Here is a 9,188-nt window from a genome sequence, read left to right as displayed (position 1 = left end):
ACAACTGGAAGAATATTGATCGTAGAGGCATCGAACCATGCACTGATTTATCCAACAGCATGTATGGGAAGGAACCATTATCGAACTGACAACTTTTTTAACAATGAGCTACTCAAAAAATCGATTGTTTTGAACAAATTATCGAAAACTGATCGATCTCTATATTATCTCGAAGTCATCTAATTAAAGACAACCAATCAGTACAGCATTATACTGAATACAGATCCCATGGGCTTTTTTTCACTTCATAACGTTGCCATGGATACATATTGAATTATTTCGATTTTGACGATTCAAACATATAATATTTCAAAATGTCACGATTTGGTTTAATACTGATGAGAATATTAATAAAATTATAGAATAAAACGTACCAAAAATACCCGGTACAGTAAAAAATTTTGAACTTTTGAAATGATAGGAAGTATCAATTAAATAGAAATTAGGCAGCGGAAAAATTGACGTTGATTTCTAAGTATTGGGCAGTGAACATGAGGAAAAAATGGTACAAACTTTGAAGAAACTAAGGCCAAAACCTTGTGGAATCTAACAAGTAGGCTGCTACAAGAAAAATATTTTTAAAAAATGAAAGTTATTATTGACCCATTCAAAAGTGGTGTATTTAAACTTGAGCGAGCGTTGAAACCAGAAACCGGACAACTGTAAAAGTAAAAAAAGTTCGACAGCATTAGTTTCCGTTGATATAAGAAAAATGATAAACGTATGAAATGAAAATACTCCTAAAAGGCTGCAATGCTATCACATAGCAGCGGTACAGTTGCTTGGCGAGATGGGGAAGCTGATGCTTGCTTGACTGACTTTTTTTGTATCGAATCAAACAACTATGGTTTTCAAACAATTCGAGTTGAATATAACCAGCATTTTTTTTAATAGAAAGCAACGACAGCTACGTTTATCCTGTTAGATTATTTGAAAAATGTCAGAAAGGGGCCCAAATATCAAAATCAACAGACTATTCCTAAGAATAAATCGTCACTGCAAAACCGAAAATGATCGCTGGTATAATAACATGCACATTGGAAAAAACGATTCCTGATTGGACAAAATCGTCTGCCGAAGCGATTAGCTTGAATGCCGAGGCAAAAAAATTACTAAACACTCCAAAAGATCGCCCGCGGTAAGTCGATTGGCCAAAATTGGTGCACAAGATCAAGAGCTTATAAAAATTTGTAATTGTTACTTTTCTAATTGTTATTGTAACTTTTGTAAATTTTCCCAACCGAATAACTCTCGGTCGTTGATAAATGATCAAAAATTTGAAAAAAAAAATCTCTCAAGCTTATTGCTAAGAGAGCTCCACTTACGGCGTCGATCTGTTACCAAGCAACAAGCTTTCGAAATTTTTTTTTCATTCTGTGGTGTAAAGTCGAGTTTACAGTACTAATTTGAGTCCGGAAAATGGCACTTTACGGTATCCTTGTACTTTACAGTATCAGTCGCAAAACGTTGCATATTCTTTTTCGTACCTTTTCTTAATTAGAATAATTTGCTCTACTGCTTCCGCACTTCTCTCAGCAATTTCATTTGAATTATCAGACATTCCTCCGGAAAATATTTTTCGTATTTCTAAAAATTCAATATGTCTGTATATGTTTACAATTTTACCTTAGTGAATTAATTTTTATTTTTTTAAATAATAAGATAATAATCAAAGGAGCTATTTTTCTTTAAAATTGTCAAATATGACTTTCCATATTTCAATAAATTCTATAATTTTACTTTTTATTTAAAACCGAAAACTTGACTCTTGACTCGGCTCATTGGCCGCCTCGTCCATAAATATCTATCTCGTATCTTACTAAATAACTTCCCGGACTAATATCTATTTTTGAACAATTATCAATGTCGTTGGGTTATTACTACTGTAAATATAATCTTCTAAATTTAATTCTTATAATTTTTTGCCATGTTTTCAAATAAGTATAAATATATAAAGTATGGTTCATTACAGGTCCAGAAATGGATTTTTCTGTGTTTCCCATCACGCAAGAATTGGTCACGCGCGATCGAAAAATTTGTATGCCAAGGACTGAAAGTTGGACTCGTCTGGCAATTTTTAGACTCGTCCAACAAAGTAGTATTTCAGCCGCGGCGTACACAACATTTTTTAGACGAAGCGTAAGAATGTAACAAGAATTCTATTATATTTTCAATGGTTAGAGTTTTTGATTTTTTTGCAGTGTACCCGTTGTTTTGTTTCTTCATAAAATTGATGAGTGTAGCGAGAGTACTTTTAATCAGCGATCCAGATTTTAGATTTTTCTGAAAAATAAGCGAGCACTACGTTTTCCGTTGGGTTTTTCACCTTTTTTTGGTAACACGACTTCATAAAAAGCTGGTACTGTTTTCCGTACCTTGCACAAGATTTATCCGGCAACGAATTAACACGGTCGCATTGCATTGAGATCAGGTGGCGTGGATTCGAGTAACTCTTCATCGCTGATGTTTATTTTTCATCATTATTCATTGTTATTCATTAATTTAGACAAAACTTCGGATAAAACAAATAGTTTCAGAAAATTAAAAATTTAAGGTTATGCAAAATCCTCGAAGTGAAACTGTCAACATTGAAGTAGATAGGTCACATTTAAAGAGTTAAAGTTGTCTACTCTAGAGCGTCTCAAAAGTGTACGGAACTGTCACTTTCACTACACTCAAAACGCAACTTTCGGTATGTAAATGAATACAGAACGAACAAGTTTCAGATGGCGTCTAAAAAGAAATTCGATTTTCACTCTATATCATATTATGTTTATAATAGAAAATCATTTTATAAGTTACTTTGTGGACGAATTCCAAATAAAACCTTCAACAATCTCTAATGCCAATACCATGATTATATCAACCAAACGTTCTATTATTGCCTTAACGACAACTACGCGTGTACGCATTCAAATTACACGCCCTTAAAATAAAAATAATTCTCTATTAAAAATTCAAAGGAGTCTGATTCAAATCGGTAACAACCATTCGAATTGTCCGACGACGGCCTTATTCAATTTGATTTTATGAGAGAAATTTGACGCTCGAAGATATGTTGCAATTAGAGGGTTATTCGCTTTCATATTTTAAAAGGGACTGAAAGGACAGACACTTTTCATTTTTTATCTAATAATTATTTGAGCAAAAAATCACTGTATGGAATATCATTGATATGAATCTACTACTAATGAAGAGAATATATATATATATTTGAAAAAATCGTACTTTACTGATGTCAACAGCGTCTGGGTGAATATACACTGTTTACTCCAACATCCACAATTACACTGTTTATCGCGCGTTACGATAACCAAGTTATCGCATTCAGAGACTGATGGTAAACTAAAAGATTTTTTTTTTATATATTCTTCATAATATCAACTTATTCCACGTGGACGTTAAAAAAGTTAATGACAAGCCTTTACATAACTTATTATGAATAATATCCAATATTTTAAGTATTATATTTAATGCTGAAATAATACTGAGTAGGTATACGAGGGTTGTTATTTGAATTATGAGATATGGCAACACTGATGTGGATATATCAAATCTGATGTTCTCAGGTTTGACATTTTTATTGATGAACGTATTCAAAACGTGTTGTCATACGAGTGCTATTTGAGTTTTTTATAGATTTGAAATAATCATCTTAGTCATGGAATGGAGTTGAATCGCGAACCAACACAAGTGTGCCGATCAACTCGCTTCGACTTTTGGTGATGAAGCACCATCTCAACCATCGTGTTTCGCTAGTTTTTCAAATTCAATCGAGGTCGTACTTCCTTACAGGATAAATTTTATGAATATCGTCCAAAATCCTCTGTTATGCCATAAAACATCGATGTTGTGCGTAAACTGATATTACAAGATTGTCATGTGAAATACCAAAGCATACTTGGACATTAGTTCCACTCCCATACATTCAATATTGCATGAATATTTGACTGTTAAAAAGATTTTTCCCGTTGGATACCGCATAATTTGACAATCATGCCGATTGGTTCCAAGAAATGTTGCACAAATTCAACTGCGATGCTCCAAAGGCGTCTATAAGATCGTGACAGGCGATGATTCATGGATCTACACATATGAACCAGAAACTGAACAACAATCGACTGTAGGGGTGTTTCAAGATGAGTCAAATTTAAAAAAAGTTGTTCGCACACGAAGCACTTCGAAGCGAATGATCGGAATAACTAGACATGTTTCCGCCGTTCCATCAAAGCAATGGAAAACGGTCAATTCTGAATGGAAGACCATTATTTGTTTGCCAAAAGTATTCGAACAAATCAGGGAAACCAATCGCAGAAGAAGAAAGACGAATTATCCTCCACCACGACAATGCGAGCTCTGACATACCAGTTGAAACAAAAACGTTTTTCTACACATGTTTTGGAGGTACCATAATCAGATTGGAGAAAACGCTTCGACAATTGGTTTTAACGTATGCAAAAATGTATTGATCTTAATAAAAAATGATTTGCAACACAACTATAAATATTTGTTTCCAATAGTCTTTCGAAATTGGAGTAGCAACCTTCGTAACATCATTTCAAACGATCTATAATGTAATAATCTGTTATATTTGATGTAAATTACATTTGGATGAACGAAAAAAATTGTAATTTATTAAAGCCATGCCTCTGGCTCGCAATTCATTTCCATGCAACGATTTTTTTCACTGTACGGTCAATGATTATATGTATTAGACATTCATTGGTGTCAATCGCCAAGACACGCGCCAACCTCGTAAAACACCAATATACGACATAAATGGAAATGGCCCCTGCCCCATGACAAATTCGACACGCTAAACCCTTTTTACTCGGCCCTTCCGTATTCTATTATGGTGTGAGAACTGTTTCGGAATAGAATCTTACCTGCCGATTTCTATTTTTCGTGTTTGCATACAGCGACGTTTTATTTAAATTTTCGAGAGCGCTTCACGTCAAAAATTCTAAAGACTTCAAGAGGAATCCGACACTCGACACTCGGCTGTGTCGTTTAATGCGAGTGTCCTTTTTGTTGTTATTTTGATGTGTGTATGTGCATTTATGCTAATGTTGAGTAGTTACGGGTGATGGATGGGTTCGAAAGGGTGTCAGATTATGAATAAGGGATCAGTTAAACGTTGGTTTATATAGGATATATCTAAAATCGTCATCACTAAAATAACTCAGAAAAAGTGAATAATCCTGATTATTTACAAAGTTAAATCGATTTCTTTGGGTTTGTAACATGACTTTGATGTATACAATACAAATTTCACTTTCGGAAATTATTTATATTTCGAAATATTGTTAAGAAACGATATTTTTGAAAGATATCTTATTAATATTGGCAGTAGCACAACTTTCTGAAGCTGGCATGACAAAATGACATTAATAATACGAAAAGAAGATAATGTTCAAGTTTTTATTTCTCACAATCACAATTCATTCCTTCATTATGCTTCGTTGTTTGTTTATGATTAAATCTAAAATCTCCCGGCACAATTTTGATTTGAATTTTAATATCGACGGTGTTCCGGAACTTAGAACCATTCAGGAGTAAGTAGATGACATGGAAATAACCCTGTGACATAAAAAAATTCTCATACGACATCTCATTTCTGAGTTATAGGCATTTAAAGTTGTAAATTATACATTCAAACATTTTGATTTTTTATTTGATGATTACGTATGTTCATGTTCACTTTTACAGGGACAACCTGTGCAATCTAGAGATTTTTTTAACAAAAAAAGTACTCTTTCTTTAACTCGATCAATTGCATGATTCAGGAGATATGTAGATGTTTAGATCGTTCGCCATAAAGAGACATTATGAAAAAAATTATTATAAATTGTAATAATTTATTGAAAATACTCACAGGAGGTGTTGAAACACAATCAAAAATATATTATTGGCATAAGAAAAAAATGAAGATATTAATAATTATTTTTTATCTATTAGGCTATTGTCAAGTATGCTACTACTTGATATTCAATTAAAAATTGCAAGCGTCTTAATTTGTTAATATCAGTTTGCAGTTAATTGTTTCAAAACCTGTCATCAATTATTATCACATCGTATTTAAATATTTTTATTTGATATATGGTTTGGCTTCTGGTAACTCGTCAGAAGTCAGAAGGTTGTATACTGCAGAATTATAACCGACTGTAGAACTCTTGTTAGGGTTAAGCGTAGCTTATGGGAAACATGTTTGTCTACTTAAATTGAATAAACTAATTTCCATTATTTTTTACAAAATGATGTTTTAGGAAGTGTCCTACCAGCCTAAGAACAAATGCATTAGATGCAGTTGATGCTGATCCCTACAATTTAAGGTATCAACGACTACTGTTCATTGGTTTCCATTCGCAGAGACGTGTAGAAATACAAGATGCCCACTTTGAATATTCATTATCAATCAACTAAATTTTTCCAAATTTCAATTTTTTCCTTTTGTAAGTAACACGATGTTCGACAGTATGCAGTTCAATTAGAAATATTCATTTGCGTCTTAATAACCCCTTTAAGGATTTTAAATAAATAATTACAATTTATGATAATTTTCTTCAGAATGTTTTTTTATGGCAAACGGTTTCCTTGACATGTACAACAATCTAGAAATCTACAAATCTTCTAAGCCATAAATTTTAACTTGAGTTTAACAAAGGGTACCTTATTCTTTTCCGATAGAAAAATTCATTTTTGCTATCTCTAGATAGTAGAAGTTGTCCCTGTAAAAAATTTAGATTATTAACCATAGGACATGATCCGCCCCTGTCCTTCAGATAGTAGTGTAGAATAAACTATTTCGTCAAAAACACTACAAGAACATACGTAATCATCCATTAAAAATTAACAATGTTCTATATTATTTAGAAAATATACTCAGAAACGAGGTCGTATGAGAAAATTTTTCTATTTCAAAGGATTATTTTCACGTCATCTACTCACACGAAACATTTTATGCACAATTTTCGGATAGATTTTTTTGTTAAAATAATTATGATTTACAACTGAGAAATTAATTAGCAGGCGTTCTTTCATTTGAATTGTAGATCTTATTACAGAAAGACATGCGATATACAATAAAGTGACTTTCTAGAAACCGACATAAACTGTCATCTGTCAGTCTTTTACGTAAATCTGACAAATATTTCAGTTTCAATAATCATTGGAAACAAATATTCTCCTTCCTTGTAAACAACGTATTATGACGCTGTTTCGAAGGACGTAAATAACTGATACCTTCAGTCTCTGAAGATGATAACTTGGTTATCGAAACGTCAGACAGTATATACGTGAGTGGTAATGTGGACAGTGTATTTAGTATGAATATCGCTAACGGTTCCAGAAATTCCAACTCAATTCAAATTTGAATACTCAAAATTTTTCATTATTTAATTTTAATTGGTTGTTTATTTTAAATAGGATTTCTAACTTGAGCAAAAAAGACAGAAATATTAGATGGTCGTTCTTTTCCTGTGAGCTTGACTGCTAACTTATTGAAGCGCATGCGTAACGAAAATCGAGCTGTTAGAGGTTGTTAATCACATCACTGATCACTATCAAAGATATATCCTTCTGGGATCGTCATTTATTGTAGAAATCGTTAATAAATTTCGTGTCCTTATACTTGAGTAACGCCGAATAATAGTACATCCGATAGCTAATGAAATAAATATTTAAATCGAAAGGGAAACGACTAATTTGCATGGAAAGATACGGCAAAGTGAATGTAACGATTGTTTAATGCTGATGAAAATCACGCTCGCTTTTAAATCCTTAAAAAAACCACCACATTGCACGGAGAGATACGGCAAGGTGAATTTAACGATTGTTAAATGCTGATGAAAAGCACGCTCGCATTTAAATCCATCAACGAATGTTTGGATATCTTTAACAGTAATCTAAACTAATTTTTCCGCACATAAAACACAATTATAACACAGAAACAAAGAAAAACGGTCAAAGCAATAAGCTTTATCCAAGAAATCTACTTCCTTGAAAGCAAAATCCGTTTAACCGGTCAATGAGATCTTGACCACAGTGTTTTGAGAGTCTCAAGGTACAATCTTTATTGATTATGATGGTCAATACTATGCTGAATTGCTGAGACGGTTTTATACAGACATAAAAAAATTACCACATTGCACGGTGAGATATGGCAAGGTGAATGTAACGATTGTTTAATGCTGATGAAAAGCACGCTCGCATTTGAATCCACAAACGAATGATATCTTCGACAACTTTCTGTTCTAGAAATTAAAAAAATGGCTAGATCGAAAAAAAAAAATGAAGAGGTTGTGGTAGACACTAACGCATGTTTTGTGCAGGGTCCGAAAGATTATTTTTTGAATGATTTGAGTGTGTTGAGACAAGATATTTTTTTCTAAATTAAAGTACCTTTTTTACTGTCTCATCAAACCACCCTCGTATTTATCGTTTTTTGCACCTGTGAACTGAATTATATCTATTTGCTAAAGGTATAATTGAGCAGCGTAAGGGCACTAAACCATATCCTTCTCAAATTTCTTTTTAATTAAGTCTAGTTTAATTTATGGGTATTTACCACGGTGGATAGGTGTATACGTTTACGTGTTACGTATACAGTAACCGTCCAACCGTGAAAGGGGTGGGTGGAACGTAAACAAGCCTATAAATACGAGAATCGACTAATTATCTACACGAATGTTAAAGCTATTAGTTAGCAGAACGGTTTTTTGTAATACTAATTGTTCGCTATTTATACAGGGCGTCCGACTTATTACACGAGGGACTCGGAATTTTTAAATAATGTTGATTGTCAGTATAAAAAAATACTACAATTATCGTGTTTATTCGGATTATAAAATTCCCGATTTAGAAGTTAATTTCTCTAATGGAGTTATCAGAGAGTCGAAATAGGGTAGCAAATATTTTTTCAGCTTTGATTGGCTAAACCTTATTGTTAACTTGCGATTAATCTATGCGTTATAGAGATGTGATTTTTAATCGATTTTTTTCCTTGTATATTTGTTATTTATTCACTTTTTTATTTGTGCTTCTTGCATTTTTGACAAAATGTCATAAGTGGTATAAGATTAATGATATTAAATTTTTAGTTTAATATAAATCAATCTCAACTACAACTATTGGCATACGTAAACATTGGAAAATGAACTTAAGGAAACCTACAGAGTCTTCATAGAAAT

General features: G+C 32.7%; 1 protein-coding gene across 5 annotated transcripts in view; it reads right to left on the bottom strand.

Annotated features, from left to right (window-relative positions):
- Positions 1 to 9,188, bottom strand: part of LOC130894647 (katanin p80 WD40 repeat-containing subunit B1) — a 168,822-nt gene that overhangs the window by 121,610 nt on the left and 38,024 nt on the right. The window lies entirely within an intron of this gene.

Source organism: Diorhabda carinulata, chromosome 5 (assembly GCF_026250575.1).
Source record: "Diorhabda carinulata isolate Delta chromosome 5, icDioCari1.1, whole genome shotgun sequence".
Lineage (NCBI taxonomy): Eukaryota > Metazoa > Arthropoda > Insecta > Coleoptera > Chrysomelidae > Diorhabda > Diorhabda carinulata.
The sequence above is the reverse complement of the archived record's forward strand: the minus strand, read 5'-3'. Positions and strand labels throughout refer to the sequence as shown.